A 19,177-nucleotide genomic window follows, 5' to 3' on the forward strand; every position below is an offset into this window, starting at 1 on the left:
AATGGACCATGCCGAGTTGGGACAAGTACATACCAAATATAGTTATGGACTTAGACACTAATCCAACAATCTTCCACTTGGATAAGTCAAAAACTATTATTGAGTATGACTTCAAAACCTAACTGGAAATCGTATCTCTCAAAAGCTGCTGTCGAACTCTAACCTTGTCGATGAACTCTGACCTTTGTCAATGACTTGTCCATTAGATAAGGGATCATATATTCCTCCATTCTACATATCATATGGACTGATACATGGATTATAAATCTTTCTCTCTATCCATTTGTTGTTTCCCGATTTCCAATTCATGATGGTTGACTGATTGAATAGATCAAATCAGTCCTGGCTTGGCCAAGCACTCACATGTGTCATCATTAAATCATCGAGGTGCTCACAGACATCACTTTTATCTCGAAGGTAAAAGGAATGGATAAACTTCGACTCATATGGCTTGTTCTACTACTTGTTGAATCATACACAATGGAAAGTTTTATAACATCGAGTTACTAATGCGTCTTCGTGCAATCAATGTATAACCAACTCATAGTAACAACTCATATATCTAGGTTTGAAGAATATAAGATATTATCTTCTCATGTGATCACTCGTGATAAAATCCATGAAGTGATTCAAATGAGCGTGGGTTGAATTCAATACTCAGAACTTATGAACACTCATGAGTGTTGTAGCACCACTTTTGTCCAACATCATAGACCTCTACAAGCCAAACCATGATAGTCTTGATTCATATCTACTTCCAACATATGACCTACTGTGGATGGTTTGAATAACTTAGTCATTCGGGAAGAATGGCCTAGTTTATTCTGGAAGTCAAAACATGCAAAGTGAAACACAATAATAATCGAATCCAATATGGTCTCAGAACTTATGAATATAAATAGAACACCTTTTATTTATCATCATATTGATTACACATTATTCATTGTATAATGTTTCATATTATCAACTTTATACTTGAATTAAAAACACTAGTTGTCCCATGCTACAAGCATGTAAACTATGTTTTTCTAAGCAATAGCTTTGCCATACACCAAGTATGCACTCTATGTTTGTCTATGATCCTTACTTTGTGAAATAGATCGATTGAACATAATTCCAATGATTCTCATTTCACTCTCCTAAATCCTTATCGAAAAATGTAAGAATTCCAAATTTCTGCCATTTACCGATATGTGTTAGATTTTAAACTTATATGCATTGATCCTCGTGTAATGATTATGCACAAAGTCACAAAGCCTTGTCAACAGACATTACAGAGTATTCCAATGGAGATCAACTCCATGGAAACATCCTTCTTGCATTAAGTTTTTCTAATCTTACACAAATTGAATAACTTCCACCTATAGAAGCATTTCCATATTTCCATTTTGACTATCACTTCTGAACATGAGTTGCCTCTTTTCAGAATATGTCAATATGATCCTTCCAAAAATTAACACTATACTTCCAAATGTCCCTAAGAAACCAATCTTTGGAAAACCTTAGATTGTCCTCGACAATCGCTTAATCCTTTTAGTCATATCTAATTCTAGACCTTTTCCCTTCTTAATTCCCCATGCATTTGGAAAATTTAGAAAGGATAAATATTATAGCATATGCAATCGATCCTGTACCTAAAGCAAATGGGACACAATTCATGATGTCTCACATAAAGACATGATTCTAGACCAATCTTTTGCTACAATATTTTTGTTTGCCATGTTCTCAAATTTTAACTATGAAGAGGGATGCGGTAATCATAATCGAATTTTGAGAACACAATATATAGAATTTTCTTAAGTTGAACCAAACCAACATAAAATTCATATATATATATATATATATATATATATATATATATATATATATATATATATATTCTTGACTAAAGATGATTAAAATTTCAATCTAAGTCTTTTAGAATTGAAATGAAGTATAATTTCCTCTCCCATAATTATAACAAAACAACTTTTCCAAATTGAGACTTTTGTTTTCTATAATTAACATTGCTAACTTGCAACACTTATCATAATTATCATGCTCCCACTAGCATAATGATACTTATGCTCCCACTGGCTTTGACATTTACCCAGAAATCTGTTAGACTTCTAGAAATCAATACTTTATTGACTTTCTTACCAAAGGTCAGACTTCTGATACGAGATGCTTTGATAAAACTTTATCAAAATAATACACCTTTCCTTAGATAGAACATATATGTGTCTAAACAATTTTAGAATTATGAAAAGGGATGCCGTAATCATAGTCTCAATTGTTTAGACTTTTGCCATTTCTCATAAGTCCATGTTAGTGTGCCGGTTAACCACGCACGCTCCACTAACGAATTTAAGAATGCAAAGATCACAATTGATATTTTACTTAAAATATACTTAGTGAAAGTGTTTCCTCACCATCATTTTCATGAATCGGAGAGAAACCCTATAACACTTAGATTTTATGGTGTATGTGTTCTTATCCATGTGGATTTGTCAAACCATAATCACAAGACAAGGTTAGTGACAAATCCAAACTCAAATGGACTGAACTCAATCTTAATTTCTTGCCACCTGGCAACACAAGGGCCTACCATTGCTTCCAAGTTGTTATGCATCCAATTGAGAACTCTCAAAACTCATATGCAAAGCCAACTTTAACTGGAATGGGCACAGGAATAGGAATATGTCAACACGATAGGTTATAAACCTCACGTCATGTGCTAGTGATAAACTATAGGTTTTATTCGTGATTCTTGAAACTCTTTCAGGATTTTTATGACTCCCACTGTCCTCTTGACATATAAGATTCGCCAAATATTCAAGAGAGAGTGCGGATTCTTTATCAAGACAAACACTTCACGCAATTGGCCTTAATTGGTCCTTGTTTTATCCAAAATAAGATGTACTTAGAGGATGAATTGCGATATGGTCTTACAATCATTAAGATAATCATATAACATGATACTAAAGTACTCTCCCATCTTTTCAGATTTGAGAAAATTTTATCTTTCTGCCTAATTTGATTCTTCTCATCGGTTTTGCCATACATCGAAACTTTTCCAATGTTTCAGAATTATACTTAAACATGTATGTATAACCATATTTACTAAATTTAGTAAATCATGATGAATGGTATTATTGATCTTTTATGGTGGACTTGATCAATGCACAAGAATGTGTACTCGACCCCTTAGTCCTTCACTTGACTCACATATAAATGTGAACAAGGAATTAGTCTTAATTTTCCAAAGCTGAAAGTTCTCATTCATCATACTGTACTACTTGTATGATTCCAAGTTTCTATCCAACTGAAAACTTGGATGATGAGAAGCTTTCCTTATTTGGTAAATTTAGACACTACCACAAATGAAAGAGTCAAATTCATATTTTCAATATTGCTAGAAACATACAAACATAAAGTTTTCATAAATGCCATTTCAAGGAGATATAAAATAAAGTAAAACAAACTTTTATTTATTTATAAAATGAGGAAAAAACTTTTCCTTACAATGAAACTTTAAATGAAAACTATGCTATTACATGTTTCCTAGCAATCTATCATAACTCCTAAGAGTAGCTCAAGAATCCAATCTTCAATCAAGCGATAGAAATCCATCTTCACAGTCAGATTCAACATACTCTTTCTTTAAGTTTCCTTCAGTTTTCCTTTGATTCTTAAAACATCAACATGTGACCCAGTCACATCATGTAATAAGAATCTCAGAATAGAAACTTAATCGAGTTAGATAGTGGAATTTACGTGAAGTAGAGTCAAACTTATTGACTTTACCAGCGTTATGATCTTTCAGGTAAATTTGGCAGCTTCGCAACCAATGCCCTTTCCTTTTGGCAATAGAATCATATGGATCCTTGGGAATGGTACATGGGACAATCTTAGACTTAGCCTTTCTTTTTACCATTTGGTCAACCGAGTTGACTATGGCCAATCCCTTTTCATTGGGAAGAGAAAGCTTTTAGTGGGTATCCAATGCAACCATTGTCAATGTCCATTGAAGGTTTGGAAAGTTGATCTACTAATCAAATTTTCTTTACCAAAGCTTCAAATCATTGTTGATTCAGCAGTACCAAGAAAATAGATAAGATCATTTAGGGTCATGTCATAGTCTATTTCATAGTAATCCTAATGGTAACTCACTATGTGACTTAGAAAGTGATTGAACATCCAACTTTGTTAAGACTTTGACACCCAACTCTCCCGGCTTGTCAATATGTGACTTCATCTCCAAGATGCGATCACACATAGACCTTGCTTATGGGTTAGGGAGAATAATTGGAGGAGGTGGAGGAAGTGGAGTTTCAAGAGATTTGGGAAGATAATAGATGTATGAACTAGACATCTTTTGGGAGATATTCAAGATAGTTGATCTAAAGTCCTTAATATAACACCCAATATGAAATATTAAGGCTAGGACCCAACACAATACTTTTATAACTTGGAAGAGGGATGCTGTAATCCAAGATATAAAATATTTGAAGGTAGGTGAATGATGATTCATCAATTTCCACCATGAAAACGAAATAATTTAATTAGGTTTTACTTGGATTTGAAACTCCTAGATCTTTTAAGATTCATTGAACTATTCAATGACATGTTTTAATCTCGAGTGTGCCCTTCAGGTTTTGTAACTAGGATGCCGAGGATCACAAAATAAGGTGTGAAGTAACCATGCAAATTACTTGGTACTATTGAGTGTTTACCCCTCAATCGATGTGCCGGTTGACCACACACGCTCCATCGATACTATGATAAACATTAGTTACCCTTTGCCTACCTTGTTAAATATGAGTTAGTGTGTCGGTTAACCACACACGCTCCACTAACCGACTTAAACAAAGTGCAAAGAGTAATTTCATGGATTAGCACCTTATTCACATTTTTTCCTAAAGTAATTAAGATTGAGTATTATAAAAAAAAATAAGTTACTTTATATTTATCATTAATACTTTTAATGAATGGAGAATTATAATCCTTGTCCTACCTGTTCGGATAACAACCTTGCACCAGTCAAGGAAACGGTGGGTGAGAGTGGACACCCATTAAACTGCCATTTTATAGGCAGTGACCTTATACCCTCCTTATAGACCGGCTTCGTGAATGAGGCCTACTAATGGTAAGATGAGTTGCTCTTATATATATATATATATATATATATATATATATATATATATATATATATATATATATATATATATATATATATATATTATTAACTTATAATATTATAAAGTATAAGGGTTGAATTTTAACTTTTAAAATTCTAGGGGCTTAAATGTAACAACCCGGAATTTCAGGTATTGCTTTAAAATTATTTTTGGGGCATTTTTGGAAGGGACTCGGCGAGTTGGAGCCAGAATCGCCGAGTAGGACCACAGACTTGGTCGCGGGTTCGCGACTGGACTCGGCGAGTCGACGCTGTTCAGCAGAAACCCTAGCCATTTGGTTTTGGATCGTATATAACGCATTTTAGGCCGTCATTGTCCGTCTTTTGGCCGATTGAGAAGAACCTAAGCGTCTGTGGACATCTAGAGCAGGAGTGAAGGCTATTGGAACCTTGAAGAATTTGTTAGGCAAGAAGAGGAAGGGTTTTGGCCAAAGGAAGATCAAGGGGATCGAGTTCTGAGGTTTGGGGACACAGAGAGTACGTTTTTCAGGTAATACTTCGGATCATTCCTGTTATTTTGATGTGTACACGGATTTAGGGTTTATGAAACCCATTTGGTGATTAGATGGATTATTATGTTGTTACCCAAACGTTTATACCCCAGTAATAGGATGTTTAGAGGTCCAGAAAGTCCCATGATTGTGTATTTCGGGACCATACGTATTTCAGGAAGCAGTTGATCGACTGCATGGCATGGACTCGCCGAGTCCAATGAACAGACTCGGCGAGTAGCTTGAAGATTCACTGGGACTCGCCGAGTTGTTCTTCAGACTTGGCGAGTGGAGTCGAGGTGGCCCCGCGATTCTTCCACGTGGATCTTGTCGAGTCAAGGGGGATACTCGACGAGTAGAAAGGGAACATCAGGGAAAGTTGGAGAGGACGTCTCGACTCGTCGAGTCACCTTTGCACTCGACGAGTCCGGTCCAGTTGACCGTTGACCTGCATATAATTTCTTAGGGTCAGTTGTCTTGAATGATAAGAGTATTAATAAGGGTATATGGTATTATAGGGAGTCTGCAGATCGGCGGATCGAGTGCGAGTGATTTCAAGAGTTGATAGTTTCATCACCACGAGGTGAGTCTTCTCACTATACTATACCCGGAAGGGTTTGACTGTGTGACTGGAAGGTCGGATATGATTTGTGTTATACGTGCTATAAATGGTAAGGTATTTGCTATGCGTGCTTTGTATGTTTATACGGGTCGGAAGGCAATATGTTATGTGACTGAAAGGTCGGATATGATATATGATATATGTGCTATATGTGTTAAGATTAATGTATAAATTGCTGTGTATGTTTATGGGCCGGAAGGCAATATGTTATGGGCCGGAAGGCAATATGTTATGGGCTAGAAGGCGTTATGTTATGGGCCGGAAGGCAATATGTTATGGGCCGGAAGGCGATTATCTCAAGGCCTGGAAAGGTGTATATGCGTAAGTAGTATACTGGGGAACTCACTAAGCATTTATGCTTACAAGTTGTTATGTATGTGTTTCAGGTACTAGCGAGGACCGTGGGAAGGCGCCGGCATGATGCATACACACTGCTGCTATTTGAGATCTTGGGGATTTTATATATGTATTTGATATGAAACATGGAATAAATACTATCGGTTGAATGAAATCACTTTATTTTAAATGAAAAATTTATTTGAAAATTTGCGTTGTTACAATTGGTATCAGAGCCTTGGTTTGAGGGATTCGGGTGTACCTTCGGGTGTAACTGAACTCAAACCGAGGATTTGAGGAAAAATCTTTTAAAAATAATAAAGACATAAATTTTTATAAATGGTAAAGTGGTAAACAAGAACGGAGCAGTGTGTACGATCAGCCAGCGCCCGAACGGTAAAGATCCCCAGAATACCTTACAACGTTATGTTATGCACTGAATTATGTATTATTATGCATGCTAGAAGACTAGGTATTCATGATAGGACTAGAATGGCCTGTTTTGTGATGCCTTAGTCTAGGGAGTTTGCTTATATGAGATATTCGATAGCGTGCAGGTAGATAGTGCATACTAGAGGTAGAGTACTCACTATTCGGGGTTTGGGGAGGAAGATTTGGGACGAATACTGACACGGTGTGGTCGGTAGTATTGGGCCCGTACTACCGAAGACACCGGGTCAGTGGAAGACCCAAGTAAGAATCCCTGGATATCGGAGACTGAGTAGGGTTGTGTTATCGAGTACAATTGTACTTGATGGAGTCTCTGATAATTTTATGTTGTATTTCAGAGACATCATGGTTACCACACGTCATGGGGCGAGTTCGAGCAGTGTGAGCGACGAGGATATTCGTCAGATGATTCAGGAGGAGGTAGCTGCAGCGATCCGGGCTGAGATCCCGGAGATGTTTGGGTCTATTAAGACCACACTGATGGAGACGTTTGAGGAGCGGTACGCCGCACTGACTGAGGCTGCAGCCGCTGCCGCTACCGCAGCTGTGGCCGCTGCCAGGCCGCAAGGGGGCGATTCGTTGCTGTTCCGGGAATTCAGCAACACGAAACCCCCTGAGTTCGATGGGCCGCAGGATCCGATTGCTGCGATGAGGTGGATCGTCGACATTGAGGGGTGCTTCTACACTTGCTCATGCCCGGAGCACCTGAGGGTACGGTTCGCCTTGAACCAGCTCCGTCTGGGAGCGAAGGATTGGTGGAAGTTCATGACGGCGAACTTCACTCTGGCGGAGATTACAGCGGTGACATGGGAGAGGTTTACTGAGATGTTCAGGGACGAGTACGTTCCCCCAGTGGAGAGGGAACGATTGATTCAGGAGTTCTTGACCCTTAAGCAGGGTACTGATTCCGTTGCGGTGGTCACACGGAAGTTTCACGAGAGGGCGATGTTCTGCCCCGAGCTGGTGTCTACAGAGCAGTCACGGATGAGCCGGTATTTAGGCGTTTTGAGGAGGGATATCCGGGAGTTTGTGTCAAACTCCACCTATCGTACTTTCACTGAGCTTCAGGCGAATGCCAGGAAGCGCGAGATCGAGTTGGAGACCCAGGCCAGGGAGGAGGCCGAGTCTCGGCAGGTGGACCGGCGGCCGGCTCAGTCTCAGTCGGCAGCCAAGCGGATCAAGTCCGCTGATTCGAGGATGGGAGGTTAGAAGGGCCGCACTTGCGGGAAGTGCGACAAAAGTCATGAGGGGGCGTGCCGAGCTGGTGGTTGCTACAAGTGTGGCAAGGAAGGACACATTGCCAGGGATTGTCCTAAGGGGTTCATGGTTTGCTTTCACTGCAACCAGACAGGCCATCGGAAGGCCGAGTGCCCGCAGCTTCGTCAGGGATCTACACCTACTACCAGGACTACTGAAACCCGACCGGCGAAGGTCGAGGCCCAGAGGGCTCGCGGGAGAGCCTTTCAGCTGACTGCGGAGGAGGTCCGCGCTGCGCCTGATGTTGTGGCAGGTATGCTATAATTCACGTATTTACTTTAAAGTCGAAATGTTATGCTTATGTTAATGTATGTGTAGGTACTTTTCTTGTGAACTCTATGCCTGCTCTAGTGTTATTTGATTCGGGTGCGAGTAGATCCTTTGTATCTTTAGCTTTTAGTCAGCATATCAGCATTAGTCGTGAGCCGTTAAGTCGGCCTCTGAGCGTTTCTATAGCGGCCGAGAGGGTGGTTTGTGCCACGGAGGTTCTTCGGGGATGCGTACTAGAGATTTTTGGGGTTGCGTTTCCGATTGACCTGATTCCTATTGCGATGGGGGATGTCTGTGTCATCGTGGGCATGGACTGGTTGAGCCGATTCAGCGCTGTCATCGACTGTGAGCGCCAGCTGGTGACTATACGAGACCCTAGTGGGGGAGTTCTTACGGTATACGGCGAGGGTACCCGTTCGGGATCAGCTTTTTGTTCGGCCGCTAGGGCGAGGCAATGCCTACAGCAGGGATGTAGAGGTTTTGTGGCGTATGTGATGGATACGCGGGAGGCTTCCGAGAGACCGAGGACAGTGGAGGAGGTTCCAGTGGTGCGCGAGTTTCCAGATGTTTTTCCTGAGGAGTTGCCGGGAGTACCTCCTGCGAGGCAAGTAGAGTTTGGTATCGATCTGATTCCGGGGGCTGCGCCTATTGCGAAGGTGCCTTATCGTCTTGCACCTCCAGAGATGCAAGAGTTGTCCTCGCAACTCCAGGAGTTGCTGGGGAAGGGATTTATTCGGCCGAGTAGCTCGCCGTGGGGAGCACCGATTCTGTTCGTCAAGAAGAAGGATGGTTCACACCGGATGTGCATTGACTACCGGGAGTTAAACAAGGTGACGGTCAAGAACCGCTATCAGTTACCGAGGATCGATGATTTATTCGATCAGTTGCAAGGGGCATCTTGGTTTTCCAAGATCGATATGAGATCAGGGTACCATCAGGTAAGAGTGCGGGATGAGGACGTCCAGAAGACAACATTTAGGACGCGATATGGGCATTATGAGTTCGTGGTGATGCCTTTCGGGCTCACCAATGCCCCGGCAGTGTTCATTGACCTCATGAACAGGGTATGCAGGCCGATGCTGGATCGGTCTGTGATTGTATTTATCGACGACATCCTGGTGTATTCGCGATCTAGAGAGCAGCATGAGGGACATTTGAGGGAGGTCCTTGGGGTACTGAGGTCGGAGAAGCTATATGCAAAATTCTCCAAATGTGACTTCTGGTTGCGGGAGGTCCAATTTCTTGGACATGTTGTTAATCAGGCAGGGATATTGGTCGATCCGGCCTAGGTCGCGGCAGTGATGAGTTGGGAGGTACCGAAGTCACCTTCCGAGATCAGGAGTTTCCTTGGGTTGGCGGGGTACTATCGGAGGTTTATTAGAGACTTCTCCAAGATCGCAGTACCGCTCACCAGACTGACCCGGAAGGGTGTTGCATTCTCATGGGGACCCGAGCAACAGACTTCTTTCGAGACACTTCGCCAGAGATTGTGCGAAGCCCCGGTATTAGCTCTCCCGGAAGGGATGGAAGATTTTGTCGTATATTGCGACGCATCGATTTCAGGACTGGGTGCAGTGTTGATGCAGAGAGGTCATGTGATAGCTTATGCATCGAGGCAGCTAAAGCCTCACGAGGCGAGATATCCCACGCATGACTTAGAGTTGGGGGTAGTAGTGTTCGCTCTCAAGATTTGGCGTCACTACCTGTACGGGGTTCGTTGTACTATATACACGGACCATAAGAGTTTGAAGTATTTGATGGATCAACCCAACCTAAATATGCGTCAGAGGAGATGGTTGGACGTGGTTAAGGATTATGACTGTGAGATCTTATACCACCCAGGCAAGGCTAACGTGGTAGCCGATGCATTGAGTCGTAGGGCGGAGAGCACTCCATTGCGAGACGTATGTCTGAGACTGACGGTGATGTCTCCAGTATTAGATGCTATTCGTGGGGCACAGGCCGAGGTTGTGAGATCCGAGATGCAGAAGAAAGAGCGGGTCGTTGGGTTAATTTCAGAGTTCGTTAAGGATGGACGAGGACTTCTGACGTTTCAGGGTTGGATTTGGGTACCATTCGTGGGCAGTACGCGTGCTACTTTGATGGAGGAGGCTCATAGATTGAAATTCTCGATCCATCCCGGTGCTACGAAGATGTATTTGGACTTGAGGAAGGAATATTGGTGGCCTTGTATGAAGAGAGACATCGCATGGTTCGTTGAGAGGTGTTTGACCTGCCGTAGGGTTAAGGCCGAGCACCAGAGACCGCATGGTAAGTTGCAGCCCTTGGAGATTCCTGAGTGGAAGTGGGAACAGATTACTATGGATTTCATCACCAAATTGCCGAGAACTGCCAGGGGAGTCGATGAAATTTGGGTGATTGTGGATAGATTGACGAAGAGTGCACACTTCCTTGCCATTAGCGAGAGTTCATCAGCGGAGAAGTTGGCGGAGTTATACGTGAGAGAGGTAGTATCTCGGCATGGAGTGCCGATCTCGATTGTTTCAGACCTTGATGTACGCTTCACTTCCAGGTTCTGGAAGAAATTCCATGAGGAGCTGGGTACTAAACTGCATTTTAGTACCGCATACCATCCCCAGACAGACGGTCAGAGCGAGCGGACGATTCAGACATTGGAAGACATGCTTAGAGCGTGTGTGTTAGACTTCGGGGGTAGCTGGGATGCGCATTTGCCTTTGGCTGAGTTTTCCTACAACAACAGCCATCATTCGAGCATTGGTATGCCACCTTTTGAGTTGTTGTATGGTAGGAGGTGTCGGACCCCCATTTGCTGGGGAGAGGTGGGACAGAGAGTGATGGGCAGTACAGAGATCGTACTCCAGACGACAGAACAGATTCAGCAGGTTAGATAGAGGTTATTGACCGCCCAGAGCCGACAGAAGAGTTATGCGGACAGACGACGGTCCGAGCTTGAATTTCAGGTTGGCGACTTCGTCCTCTTGAAGGTTTCTCCTTGGAAAGGAGTGATCCGGTTCAGGAAGAGGGGCAAGTTGGGGCCCCGGTTCATAGGTCCATTTCGTGTGATTGCAAGGGTAGGTCGGGTAGCTTATCGGTTGGAGTTGCCAGCAGAGTTGGGACAGATCCACAATACCTTTCACGTATCGCAGTTGAGGAAGTGTATAGCCGATGAATCGGCGGTGGTTCCACTAGAGGATATTCAGGTGGATGTGAGCCTGAATTACGCCGAGAGACCAGTAGCTATCAGGGATCGGAAGATCAAGGTTCTGAGGAACAAGGAGGTACCTCTGGTGTTGGTTCAGTGGCAACACCGGAAAGGATCGGAGATGACTTGGGAGCCGGAGCGTGAGATGCGGGAGCAACATCCGGAGTTATTTGCAGAGTGAGACTTCGAGGGCGAAGTTTAGTCCTAGTGGGGGAGAGTTGTAACAGCCCGGAATTTCAGGTATTGCTTTAAAACTATTTTTGGGGCATTTTTGGAAGGGACTCGGCGAGTTGGAGCCAGACTCGCCGAGTAGGACCACAGACTTGGTCGCGGGTTCGCGACTGGACTCGACGAGTCCAGATATGGACTCGGCGAGTCGACGCTGTTCAGCAGAAACCCTAGCCGTTTGGTTTTGGATCATATATAACGCATTTTAGGCCGTCATTGTCCGTCTTTTGGCCGATTGAGAAGAACCTAAGCGTCTGTGGACATCTAGAGCAGGAGTGAAGGCTATTGGAACCTTGAAGAATTTGTTAGGCAAGAAGAGGAAGGGTTTTGGCCAAAGGAAGATCAAGGGGATCGAGTTCTGAGGTTTGGGGACACAGAGAGTACGTTTTTCAGGTAATACTTCGGATCATTCCTGTTATTTTGATGTGTACACGGATTTAGGGTTTATGAAACCCATTTTGTGATTAGATGGATTATTATGTTGTTACCCAAACGTTTATACCCCAGTAATAGGATGTTTAGAGGTCCAGAAAGTCCCATGATTGTGTATTTCGGGACCATACGTATTTCAGGAAGCAGTTGATCGACTGCATGGCATGGACTCGCCGAGTCCAATGAACAGACTCGGCGAGTAGCTTGAAGATTCACTGGGACTCGCCGAGTTGTTCTTCAGACTCGGCGAGTGGATTCGGGGTGGCCCCGCGATTCTTCCACGTGGATCTCATCGAGTCATGGGAAAACTTTACAAATTCCAAAACTTGAGGGAAACTTTTGAAACTATTCAAAACTTTTCATTTCATAACTTATGAGTTTAATGGTTCATTAAAATGAAGACTCTTCATTTTTTATGTAACCCCTTATTCTTTAATAACACTTTTAAAGAAGTGACTCTTAAACATCCATAACTTGAGGACAAGTTATGAAGTCATATTACTATTTAATGAAAAAGACTCTTCATTTTTATGTAACATATGACACTTTTATGAGTTTTAAGATTCATAAAGGTGACCTTTTATGTAACTTGAGGATAAGTTACAAAAACACATTTTATGAAGTACCTCTAGATTAATTAGGATTGAAAACAACTAAAACACAATTTTTTTCCCATTAATCTAAACTAACTCATAAGTCAAGGAAACATAAAACTTTTGGTAATCCATAACTTGAGGAAAAATTATGGACTCCATTAAAATACATTTAGATCAAGAATTAACTAACAAACACTTTTGTAAATAATTCCTATGATCTAACAAAACTCATAAGCATGAACAATCCATATCAATAATTTCAAGAATTACATCAACATAAATAAAAGTTGAAATTTTGTTTTTAACCTTCAAATTTGTTTACTATAACCATTACCACTTTAAAAACATGTTTTATAAGCCTAAAACAGCTTAAGGTAATGACTCTAGACCAATTCCAGCTTTAAAACTCGAAGATAAGCTGTCTGGGAGTCCAACTCGTCGAGTGAATGAACCAACTGGGCGAGTTGTATGATTTTTGTCTTGGAATCGTCGAGTCCCTTAATGGACTCATCGAGTCCCCAGTCTAGACAGCACAAATCTTCGATTTTCAGTCAATTTTGCAAGTATAACAAGAAAACAAGCCTTGACATTAATACCACTGTTGGCTTATGAGTATTTTAACACTCCTATGGTGTACATGTAACCCTGAATACCTTGGATCTATGTTTTCTCTATTATACATGCAAATATGAATATTCCAAGGTATTACCCTATCTAGCATACACTCTTTTGATACTTGAGTAATATAACAAGTTAGAACACATATCTCTTGATGTAGCTTGACTCCATGATGCTCGAGAGCCTAGTTCCCCAAGTGTGACACCTCAAATGGTTCACACAACATCATCAACACTTGGAATAACCATGAGACGAAGACACTTCATGCTCAAATCGGCTATCCCTCATATATGTATCACTACTTCCAATTTCTTGAGCTAAAGGGGTCCTTATATAGTGTGTACATTAGGGTTATATCATGTAACCTATGAGTTTACCCATTCCTTATACTCCATGGGTTTTAACCTCCATGGAGTATCCATGGGTTAAACCCAACATAAGGAATCTTGGAACATAAGCCTACATATATAAGAATGAATGATTTACACAATTAATCCCCATATATTTAATTAGTCTCTTTTGATCACTAAATTAAGTCCAAATTAATTCTTGATCAATACTAATTAAATAACATGATTTCATATTAATATATTAGAACTTATAATATATTAATATGTCACAAATGTCCTCTTCTCACAAACGGTCTATCCAGATGTTACGAGGCCATGCAACCCAAATGGACCATGCCGAGTCAGGTCAAGTACATACCAAATATAGTTATGGATGTAAACAAATTTTCCAACAAAACCAAGGCTATGATACCAACTTGTAACACCGTAAATTTTCAAAACAAAATTTTCATTTATAAATCGCATAATTCTCATAACACATTTCTCAAAATACCCATTTATTTAATATAAAAAACACATATCTTTAATTATTTAATTAATAATCTAGGATCCTCGAACATAACTCATTCTATGGTGTGTACAATCAAGCCGGTGCCTTCCCGCGATCCCGGTAAAAACCTGAAACACATAACTCATAACACGGTAAGCACGAAGCTTAGTGATTTCCCCAAAATACCACACATAACACATTATCCACTCGAGGATATAAATCAATAAGACCCTACGGTCAATGTGTCTCAGTGGGACCCTCCGGTCCCACAACTCAGATGGACCCTCTGATCCTAACTCTGTGGACCCTCTGGTCCTAACTCTATAAACTCTGAATAATATACAACATAAATCACAAAGAAATAATGCAGGATATCACGATACCCATATAAGCACATAAGACATCTCTATCACACAAAATATCACTCATGGTAAAGTATCGTGAGAAGACTCACCTCGGATGATGAACAACCTCTATAAATGCTGATGCTACACACCGGCCTCTAACTCTATGCCAAGCCCACAATTATCCCAATTAGGAACTAAGCCCAAACTCTCACTCATTAGGTCTAAAGGTAGCCCACTAACCAGCCCATCAGTGACCTAAACCCATTGGGCCCACCAAGGCCCAATAATAAATAGGCTCTCTAGAGGCCCAACTCTCACATCTAATGGAAAGCCCAACACAAGGGACCAAAGCATATATATATATATATATATATATATATATATATATATATATATATATATATGTATAATCCTCTGGTCCAAGACTCTATTGCAACAAGCCCAAACTCTAGGCCCAAAATGATACTTTATCCAAAGGCCCACAGTGAGGTTACGCGGGGCGTACCTCTCTTGGTATACTCGGCGTACTCGCGCATGCATGAACTGATCGGGGACACCAACCCAGTACACGGGGCGTACTGGATCTTAAGCTGGGCGTACACTCAGTTTTGATTAAGTCCACTCCCTTGTTCTTAACCCGTTAAGACCTTAGCTCATTTCTCATATCTGGACTCCCTAATATCTCTTACTCTATAAAGTCAATGACTTTAAGCCTTTGAATGGCTGATTTGGTCACAACACATAAAACTCTTACTCTCTTAACTCAAAATGGTCATATCTAATGCATGGGTTGATTCTCACATTCAAGACCTCATCTTTATGGATTCTCTCCACTAGAAACACTTAAAAGGACAAATATTAAACTCTATAGTGCAACAACTCATAAACCCTCAAGCTTTGGGGATCAAAAACCCTAAAATGGACCATATCATGCACAAAACAAAAAGGATGGGAAAAGCTTTGAGCTTTATACCTTCAAATGAAGCTTCCAACTCAGACATGCTCGGATCCAAGCCAAGGCTCCTTCTTTACTCTAAGATCACACAAAATCACTTAAGGCTCTCAAATGCACTCACAAGCTTCATGAACGAAGGGTTAGGGTTTTAGAGGGTTTATTGACTGAGGATGGTGGCCAGGAATGAGGCCATCTCATTCTTTATATATGTACACATCCAAAGTTAGGGTTTCCACTCTATGCCTACTACACCCACCGTACTAGGTGGCTCCGCTTAAAAATCACGCTCATGTGTACGCTAAGAGTGCACATATGTATGCCCAACGTACTCAGCTGCCACCTTTCTCAAATAAGGGACTTATCCTACCACAACTTCAAACTTCCAACGCTTCCTCGATGTAACCTCGATTCCCATGAACCTCATACCTACGGAAAGGTGACGAGATACCCTACGCTTCTAGCAACTCGTCACAACCCCGAGGCCTCCTCATGCCCGATCTGCAGCCCCCAAAGCCTAATCACGGACAATCCAAAACAGGATGTTACAAACGTACCACTTACTAAAAGGTTTTTTTGTTTTCTTTTACAATATCATCGGCCCAAGGGATGAGTGTTGTTGTTGCTTCCGCTTAAAAAACAGACAAAATGAAGAAGTTAAGATCAATAACATTTAATAAAACAATAATACTAAAAATTAACTTAATACTTGCAAAGTTACGTCTTTAAAACCACCACTGTTGCATTGTTGCACGGAAAAAATCGATCAACATAAGTATCGACACCGTACGTGCGTGTCTAGATAATGCATTTATAGACTCCGCACTATTGGACGACATAAGATTGTATCGGTTCCCTTTAAAATGTGCCCTAGACCAAGTTTCTAGATTTATACTTTTTAATTACTCCCACACTGGTTCTTTTTTCTTTTTTATAAGTTCCATGGCAACGCAAAAGCATCAACTGTGAACGCCCTAAAAGCCTCCCAAAAAATTCCTTTAACTGTGTTACTCTTCCTGAATCTAGATACTATGTTGAAATACAAATGGAAACCACATATTCCGTGATGAGCATGAGGAAAAATGTTGGCAACGGATGTCACTATAGATGGAGACCTATCATACATAATTGTAAGCTCCTGCATATTGCCTATGCAATCACGTAGTTTTTGAAAAAACCATGTCCAAGTATCTGTACACTCATTTTTTCATATACCATATGCAACCGGTAATATTTGGTTTTGTTCGTCCTTATTAACTACAAGTAACATTGTACCTTTAAACTCGCTCTTTAGGTGGGCTCCATTTACTACAAGGGCCGGTTTACAAAAATTGACAAAATTGCGTACCTACAATACATTGTATATCTATTCAAATACACCAAAATAAAAATAAAAAAAATTAAAAAATATTAAAATACTAACCGAACAACCAAGTGCGACGTACAAAAACTCAAAACGATCATCACCATCTGTTTTAATGTGTCATCATACCCGGATTATGTTTGACCAAATTGTGGAAATAAGTCGGAAGTTTGGTAAAAGAATCCTCTTTCGTACCCGTTAACAACAACAATGCATATTGTTTCGCACGCCATGCCTGATGGTATGAAATATTGATATTTAATTGATCATTCATATCATTAATAATATCTTTTCCCCAATAAACTCTACTATAATCTTCAGCCAAAATATCAACAAGATATTCACCTAAAACATATTTGTTTGCTTGTCGATGATTAGGTTGCAAAATTGTTGAAGAACATGTGTGTACATCAACATATTTATTCACATGGAAAAGTCCATCAGAATTTTTAATTGCTTTTGCTCTTAATAACCAAGAACAATTTTTCGAAACACACACAACCTCATACCTTGATTTGGTGGATCTACTTGTCCTCGTCTGAAAACCTTCTCGAAGACATTTTTTTTACCAATAGCCCACTTTAAAAGTTATTTGTTCTTAAACACTACTAGAAAACAACCCTTTAATGATGCGCAAACAATGACACTCGCTAATAGAGAACGTGCATTGGTGTGTGCCCTAAAAGATAATGTCAATTTTGCAAAATTTGAAGGATAGTGGACACGCATTTGTGTGTGCCCTAAAATTAGTGTCTGAAAAGAAAAAAAAGAAATGCGGAGGGCGCCTTTCGTAAAATGTGCGTCCTCTAAATGTGTCGCTTTATATTTTTTTCTTAAACGCGCGTTTTTGAAGGGGGGAAACAAAATCGTTGAAATTCTAAAATTTTGAAGAACCCCGCTTCTACCCTCTCTACTCAGTATCTCCCTTCATTCACTCCTTCTCTCTGTAAACCCTAAGCCATCGCCACTGCCACCGCCATTGAACCTTAAAAACTCAATCGACACTTCATGCTTTTGTGATTCTCTCTTCTTCGGCTCTCTAATAATAGAACGTGCATTCCATCCTAGGGGGAAAATGAAATCCCCAAAAATTAAAACCCCCGCCTTGTACTGAAAACCCTCGTCTCCTTTACATGGCTGAAAACCCCCTTCTCATCAGATTTCCAAGCTATCTCTCCGTTTTGTCTGAGATTGTTGTAAACTGCAACATTCTTAAACTTGGGGATTCAACTAAATACCATAACCCAAACCTATTCTGGTAATTGGGAGCCAATTAGGGAAAATGCAACCCTCATACAACATTTGCTCTCAAGAAACCTCAGGTACGTATGCTTTTTCTCCCATCTCTCGGTCTCTCCGATCTTCTCTTTGTTTATGATCCTACCTACCCTGCATGGTTAGGGCATCCACGACTGCTGCAAGCCCTAAAAGATCTTAATCACTGCCGCTCATGTTACCTTCCACGAATTCAACGTTGACCTCAATCAATAGGTTAGGATTTCTTTTTCTGTTTTCATTTTGATTTATTTAGCTTTTTTGAAATGATTCGTATGTGAAACGACACTAGAACGATGGTAACGGTAGCTATGAACATTAGTCAAAATTGAGTTTGACTTTAAGAACGATTCGATCCCGATTCTGTTTCCAATACTCGAACACATCAATCAAAATAAGATTCGACTCCATAAGTATTTAAGTCCAAACCGATCCATCGAAATCGGTTTTGACTCCATGAATCCATCAAAGTCGATATCGTATTTTGATATCGCATTTTCCAAAATCGATACATCAACACTCGATTCTAAATCAAATCTTTTATGTTCGACCGCAAACTTCAAAATACTATCGATACTGTAAAGCTTTATCTATCGAAATTCAATCTTAATCGTCGAAAATCATTACTTGACCATAACTTTCGATCCTCAAATGCACATTCAACTGGCGACTTCATAATCAAATTAAAACTCCAAACTTACAACTCTGCCTTTGACCCAATCGATACGAAGTGTCTC

This window comes from Lactuca saligna, chromosome 5 (genome assembly GCF_052625555.1).
Source record: "Lactuca saligna cultivar CGN05327 chromosome 5, ASM5262555v1, whole genome shotgun sequence".
Classification (NCBI taxonomy): Eukaryota; Viridiplantae; Streptophyta; class Magnoliopsida; order Asterales; family Asteraceae; genus Lactuca; species Lactuca saligna.